Source organism: Uloborus diversus, chromosome 4 (genome assembly GCF_026930045.1).
Source record: "Uloborus diversus isolate 005 chromosome 4, Udiv.v.3.1, whole genome shotgun sequence".
Taxonomy (NCBI): domain Eukaryota; kingdom Metazoa; phylum Arthropoda; class Arachnida; order Araneae; family Uloboridae; genus Uloborus; species Uloborus diversus.
In genome coordinates this window covers 166,517,049-166,523,946 of record NC_072734.1, presented here as the reverse complement: position 1 = coordinate 166,523,946, position 6,898 = coordinate 166,517,049, and the positions used below count along the sequence as shown (strand labels likewise).

The 6,898-nt window shown below is 33.6% G+C and overlaps 1 protein-coding gene across 6 annotated transcripts in view; it reads left to right on the top strand.

Moving 5' to 3' along the window:
* Positions 1 to 5,941: 5,941 nt before the first annotated feature.
* LOC129221499 (endophilin-A-like) overlaps positions 5,942 to 6,898 on the top strand; it is a 149,928-nt gene continuing 148,971 nt past the window's right edge. For all 6 annotated transcript variants that reach the window (XM_054855986.1, XM_054855990.1, XM_054855987.1 and 3 more), the window contains exon 1: positions 5,942 to 6,073. The gene's annotated coding sequence lies outside the window, so the exon portion shown is untranslated. The remainder of the gene's footprint in view (positions 6,074 to 6,898) is intronic.

Genomic DNA, 6,898 nt, shown 5'->3' with positions numbered 1-6,898 from the left:
TCCTTGACGCGGACTCGGACTCCGTAGCCCTGGCAGAGGCAGCGTGTCCGAAACTCCCTTACTCCCGACTCCTTTACCCAAAAATCAGTCCAACTCCTGAAATCCTACTTATTGCACTGTAAAAACATTTGCATTTTGCATTCATTTGATTTTAGTTCAATCATATTTGTCTCTGAGTAGTGTCAGCGTTAAGTCTACGAGAGATGGCAATTAGATTTTTATTAATAACTTTTTTATTTTTCTCTTGAAACCAAAAATTTGAACATTACGCAGAATTTTAAAATAATTAATTTACTCTGTGGTTAGTGACCTCCTGTGACATTAAATCGGAGCGCTTCTGAATATGTTTTGTATCTTTAAATTGTTATTTATGGGCAGGTTGTTAAAATATTCTACGTGCAATAATGCGTATACGTATGTCGTGCTTTCAGTAGAGTTGGACTAGGATGTATATTTCAAGTTTTATTAGTACAATAATTTGCATTTGGTAGAAATTAAGTTTCAGTATCCGACTCCCGCGGTAAGCAAGGTTCTACTCTATTCTTCAAGATTTGGAATATAAATGCAAATACATCTTTTCAGTGTTTTCGTTTTCCATTAAGTAAATTGATTACCAGGCAACGTTCGGCCACTTATGAGATGAGTGATATCTTAAGTGTTGGAAATAATTTTTCTTCCGTTAAACTACTTTTGGAGCAAAATGGACAAGTTTACTTTCCAAAACATCAAAAATACAATTTTTTCTGTTTGGGTTACAATTGTTTACTCCTCGCAGTTTGATAGTCTCAAGGACACGGAGCTAAGAGTTGACCCAGTTTTAAAAAAGAAGGGATTGTGGTTCTTACGGCAGCATTTCAAGCAAGTGCCAGTAAATTAAAAAATATACAAATTATTTTACGGCAGCCCACTTCAGTGACACCCTTAGTTGACAGTAGTATGCATTTATACTTAACGTACAGTTTTCTTATCGTAAAAATTGACAAAAAAGAAGGCTTTTTTAAAAAAAAAAAGATTCTCTTTAAATCTGTCCTAAATGTGTTTCAAGGTTCATTACTTCCAATGTACAAATTATTTTGTTATATCGTTTGAACAATGTTTGAATACTCTCTGTATGAATTTACTTTAAAATAATATAGCATTGCGCCTCCCTTCGTCTCCGTAAATTTAGGTACGGAAATGTGGGGCAAAGTGACATGTTTAAGATGACTAAGTTCTTTCAAAATGAACGAATTGGAAATTGGTTTTGAAAATCACAGTACATAAAGAAAGTACATTGTATTTTAATATAAAACTTGCGTTGAAAAAGTACTTTTTTTTTTTTGGCAGTAAATTTGAGTCTTCAAAAAAAAAGTGGAAAATTTTCATTTTTTTTCATGGGGCAAAGTGAAAAATAAAATATTTTTCTTATTGAATATTTTCTATTCGATAATAAAACATATTTTTGACCAAAAGAATCTTTATTAATAATAAAGCTGAAATTCTCTCTGTCTGTCAGGATCTCTCTCTGTCCGGATCTTTGTCAGGATCTCTGTGCATAGCGCCTAGACCGTTCGGCCGATTTTCATGAAATTTGGCACAAAGTTAGTTTGTAGCATGAAGGTGTGCACCTCGAAGCGATTTTTTGAAAATTCGATGTGGTTCTTCTTCTATTCCAATTTTAAGAACAAAATTATCATAAGATGGACGAGTAAATTGCGAAATTATCATAACGTGGAACCGTAACGTGGGCACAAGCCAATTGGCGAGAAAATTCACCATACATTATTTGTAAATATACAGGCGAACCAAAAGACCTTTTAATTTTCTATTCACGGGCAAAGCCGTGCGGGTACCACTTGTCAGTATATAAAAGGTTGAATGAATAAATTAAAAGATATTGAAACAATAAGCGAATAATTAAGTAAATAGATCAATTAATAGATGAAGAAAAATAAATGAGCGAGTAAAAGAATGAATGAATTAGAAAATAAATGAATAAATGAATAAATAAGTGAATAAATAAATAGAGGAAAGTAAATGAATTAATTAATAAATGAAAACATAAGTGATTTATATTAAATGATTGAGTGAGCAAATGAAACAAACTGTTTCCCTTTGCCCCATCCACTTTGCCCCGCATGTACTTGACTAATAATACAATTTATTAAAAATACAAATAAGCTTAATATTAACTAAATTAATAGTGCATTGAATAATAAGAGGTCTCAATTAATGTTTAAAATGTTAATAACAGGAATTTTATGATTTTATAGTGACAAAAATAATTTTTCACTTACAACAAAATATTATAACATGAGTACCAATACATGAAATACACCACCAGCTCAGTCATTTCCAGCCGAGGACTGCAGTTTCGTGCTTTTTAGCACTCATCAGCCCGGCATAGGAAAGTGACTGAGCTGGAGATGGAAAACCTCTTAAGGAAGCCAAAAGTGCCAAACAAACTGGTAGCTTATATAATTAGCACAGACCAGACGAGTGACCGAAAAAATGGTTCGGTTCGGGCGGTAATTTAATGAATATGAGTACCAATGTTTTAAAATTGCCAGTAGAACCAAATGTTTTAATCTTCGGCGATATTTTTTCCTGACTGGAATAGTTTACATATGGTAATGCGTAGTTAAAATAATATTAGATAGATGAAGCTAAAAGCAGAGTAAATATTTCACCATTTCCCTTTGCCCCACTATTTCACTTTGCCCCATTTTCCCTTACATGTTTCAAATGAAAATTGATATTTTTTTTATTCACCAAAATCATTAGCTAACTATATACATCTAACGTCAAAATTCTAAAAAAAAAGAAGATTGTACTAGGCGTGTTTTTAAAGTAAGTTCCGTTTTTATATAAAAAAAAGAACGAGTACAGATAGAGCTAAGTAATTTAGTGCACAAAAATCTACCACCCTTGCGCTATTTTTCGACATTGCTCCCGTGATTTTCCAAGCATTTGTCATAGCGTGGTGCAGGTTTTTGTATACCTATTCGTAAAAAGTTACCACCCGTTTAGTCAACCATGAGGACTCTTACAGGGCTTTGGCTGGGGCGTTTTTGAACATCCTCTGGTCTGCCCTCACCTCGCTCGCAGCATCTTTCATTTGTTTCGGCATCTAAAGTCTTTCCTAGGTGGTCTGTGGCACAACAGCAATAATGAGCTCAGAGAACATGTTATCCCATGGCTGACTACACAGGCGGCAATTTTCTATGAATAGGTATACAAAAACCTGTACCACGCTATGACAAATGCTTGGAAAATCACGGGAGCAATGTCAAAAAATAGCGTAAGGATGGTAGATTTTTGTGCAATAAATTTCTTTGCTCTATCTGTACTCGTTCTTTTTTTATATCAAAACGGAACTTATTTTAAAAACACGCCTCGTATAAACGTTGGAAACGTCATTTTTGATGTCAAAAATGTTCTTTCAAAAACATTAAACACATTTTTTTTTTTTAGAATGTGCTTTTTTCATTTTGCTTGTCATACAAGCAGTGAGAACTCCATTTTAAATAATCATGTCATTACTTTGCTTTTTGCTAAAAATTTACATAAACTTCTGGATGTTTTGATTCGAAATCCTAGGTGTTTGGTAAGTGAACATTTTTTTTAATACAAGTATTTTTATAAAATAAAAACAAAAACAAAAGCATTTGTTTTTCAAGTGCATTTCAGATAAAACTTGTGGCAAGTTTTAATAGTCAATAAACTAAATTCAAAATATCCAATTATAAACCAACTTGTCAAGTTGAAAATCTGATATTAAAGAAAGTAAAAAATTGTTTCCTAAATGAATTGAAGAACATGGGAAAAACCAACAGCTATGAGGAACTGCTATGGAACTTGGTTCCCGTTAGATCTGAATTCTTTTGTGGGTAGCATCGACTAACCTTAACCTCATTACGACCGAACTTGATCACATTGATTTGAGAATCAGAAAATGTTGAAACTTAATTTCTGATGTAACATTGGAGTGAGCAGTTCATTTTGGACGTTCTAACGGTTGTTAAAACAACATTGTATATGGAATAGCAAACGGGACTTCATGCATCGGTCGTTGTAACGGAAGGGTCGCAGTAAGGAGAGGTCGTTCTAAAGAGCGCTGACTGTAATAATACCATCAATAAAAATTTTGTTTAAAGCTTTTCAAGCCTACTCTTATAAGCAATTCAGTATTTTTTTTTTTTTTTTGTAAAGACGAAGGAAAATTTGGGAAAATTTAGCTTTTCTTCTTTTCCCTCTTTTGGAATTGGAAAACTTTTAAAACAAATTTGGAATTGATTTTTTAAAAAAATAGGTAACTTTAACACCTACAATAAAATATTAACCTTATCGTGCAAACAGAGGAGCCCCGAACCTTACCGAATAAAGCGCCGACTGTAGCCGAATGATAAAATACCGAGATGCACACATTCCTGCATCAGCCGAATCGTCAAACAAAACTTGCAGAATAAGCAACTTGTTAGGGAGGTCACAGTGATCTCTCATTGGGAAGACCTTGCGAATGCACAAACTCACACATTTACGTGTGTGTGTGCGTGCTCAAAGGCGGTGATTGGGACTGAAAAGTGAGGGGGGGGGGGGCAAAGAAAAAAAACGAAAAACAGTAGATTTTTTAGCGGCAGCAAGAGAAAAAAACAAAAACAAAAATTTTTTAAGGCTGGTTTTGGGATCATATGAGTGGTAATTGATGTAAATTTAACAGCTTAACTCACGTTTTCTTCAGATTTTGCTGAATTATGTACACAATAACTTTCCTCGAAGAAACACTTAGACATGAGTTAGATACTTACATTATTTACCCCGAAGTATTTTGAGATGTCACAAAACACTTGGTAATAATTTCATTGAGCAAGTCTGGCTTGTTTTAGTCAAACAATTGATTTACTAATATCTAAACAATGAATACAATAACTAAAAGTTACTGCTGTGCTAAATAATGTTTCGTAAGCAGATACAGCAAAGTAAAACAAATAATTATGTTCTGAAGATTTTGGCATTTCTGCTATTTTTATAGTTTCTAGTTTTGGTTTCTAAATTCAGGGGTGCCCACAGGGGGGGGGGGGATTATGGCGCAAGTTGCGCCGTCAATATTTTTGGGAGAGATTTTTTACATTATTTTATTTTATTTTTTTATATTTATTTATTGATTTATTTTTACTTTAAATTATTCATTTTATTTTATTATCTTTAAATTTTATTTCATTTATTTATTTAGTTTGGGTGTGTGAGTCTGTGTGTGTGTGTGTCAGTAGCAGAACGTTTCAAATAAAATACTAATAATAAAAATAATTAAAAATAAATAAATAAAAAATATTTTTTTAACGAATTAAATAAAAAAAATATTTTTTTTAATGAATTAAATAAAAAATAATTAAAAAAATAAAAGAAAAAAGACAGCTAAACCATAAAAAAAGGAAAGATGGTTGAGAGAAATTGGGAGGGAGGGAGGGAGGAATTTGAATCATTGAACTTGAGGGGATGGGTATCCCGGCCTAAATTGGAAAATAAAATAAATAAATGAACCATGAAAAGTGGGATACTTCCAAATCGCCGCCATTGTGCGTGCTCGATGAAACAAAAGGAAAAGTACAATCTCTCATTTCTAAAAGCAGAACGTTCTTTCCCTTTGAAATTAAAATTTTTCGAAAGTTACAGTTAAATAATATCGTGTGCTAACCTCAAGGCACCATTTCGGTGGTAAAAATTCCAAACGTAAAATAAAAATATACAGAAACATTCCGCGGAAATAAAAAGTGCATCAACACTTTCCCAGAATAATGCAAGTTGCACCGAGAACTCCAGCGCGAAATTTCGGAAAAAGATATGATTGGCGTCTTTGTGAAATTGTCTGGCAGGTTGCCAGATGAGTCGTTCCATGTTCCATCGTCTTTTCAGCAAATATCTGTCGCTCGGAGAAAACTGTGTTGCTTCGTCCGCGGTGACAGTTAAGTTCTGTGGGGCTCTGTGAGCGTATGTGACAGCGCAATTACTTTAGTCAAATGTTCGTTTTCCGTGTTATTGGATTAAATTCAACTACAGACGGATTTTGAAGCATTTTAAGGTGGTCTTTGGTGTGGTAAGTTGGAATGAGATTTCTCTTGGTATTTCTTTTTCTTATTTAGAAAGTTTGGTTCTGGTGTAAAAATCTCGATCATTTATTTGCTGGTTGCTAATTTTAAAAAAATGATAAATGAAGGAAATTTTTAATGTATGAATGTGTAATGCATGAAGTATTTCATTTAATGCTTAAAAATCAGGTTTCAGGAATGTTTTCGTATATCATCGTGAGTTTTTTGAGTTTCTCAGAAATAAACATTCAGCTTTAATGTGGGAGACAAATTTTTATTTTTGGATCAACATTTTTGCAAATACCACCTTTTTATTTCAAAATTTTATTCAAATCAATTTAGCGGTTTAAGAAACGGAGCAATGCTGATCTTAATATTCACTGATGTCACATTAGCGGCAATTTGTCAGTTCAAGAACATAAACAATAGTTTTTCCGGTGTTTTAAAAAGAAATATACGTGTCTCAAAAAGTTCATTTTCACGTATTTGAAATTCTCAACCTCTGAAGCATAAAAAATCATGGAATAGACAACAAGCTATGAATTGACAAGCAAATGCCAAGCGATTCCGATATCGGTGGGCGTGACGTGATAGGGTTGTGGGCCTTCCCACACCCACCCGAACTATGGCGCGGCTCTTTCAAATGTTACGGAAAGCAGCCCCCCCCCCCCCTCAACGGAACAAGACCTTCACATAAAAAGGTACCAAGACCTCTTAAGTTCCACCCGCCCCTTCTAAAAATTTCTGGCACATTTTGAACCATGACCCTCGTGGCCTAAGGTGGTTCAAAAATATATGTAAAAAAAAAATGTTTCTCCGAGAAAACAGGAGAT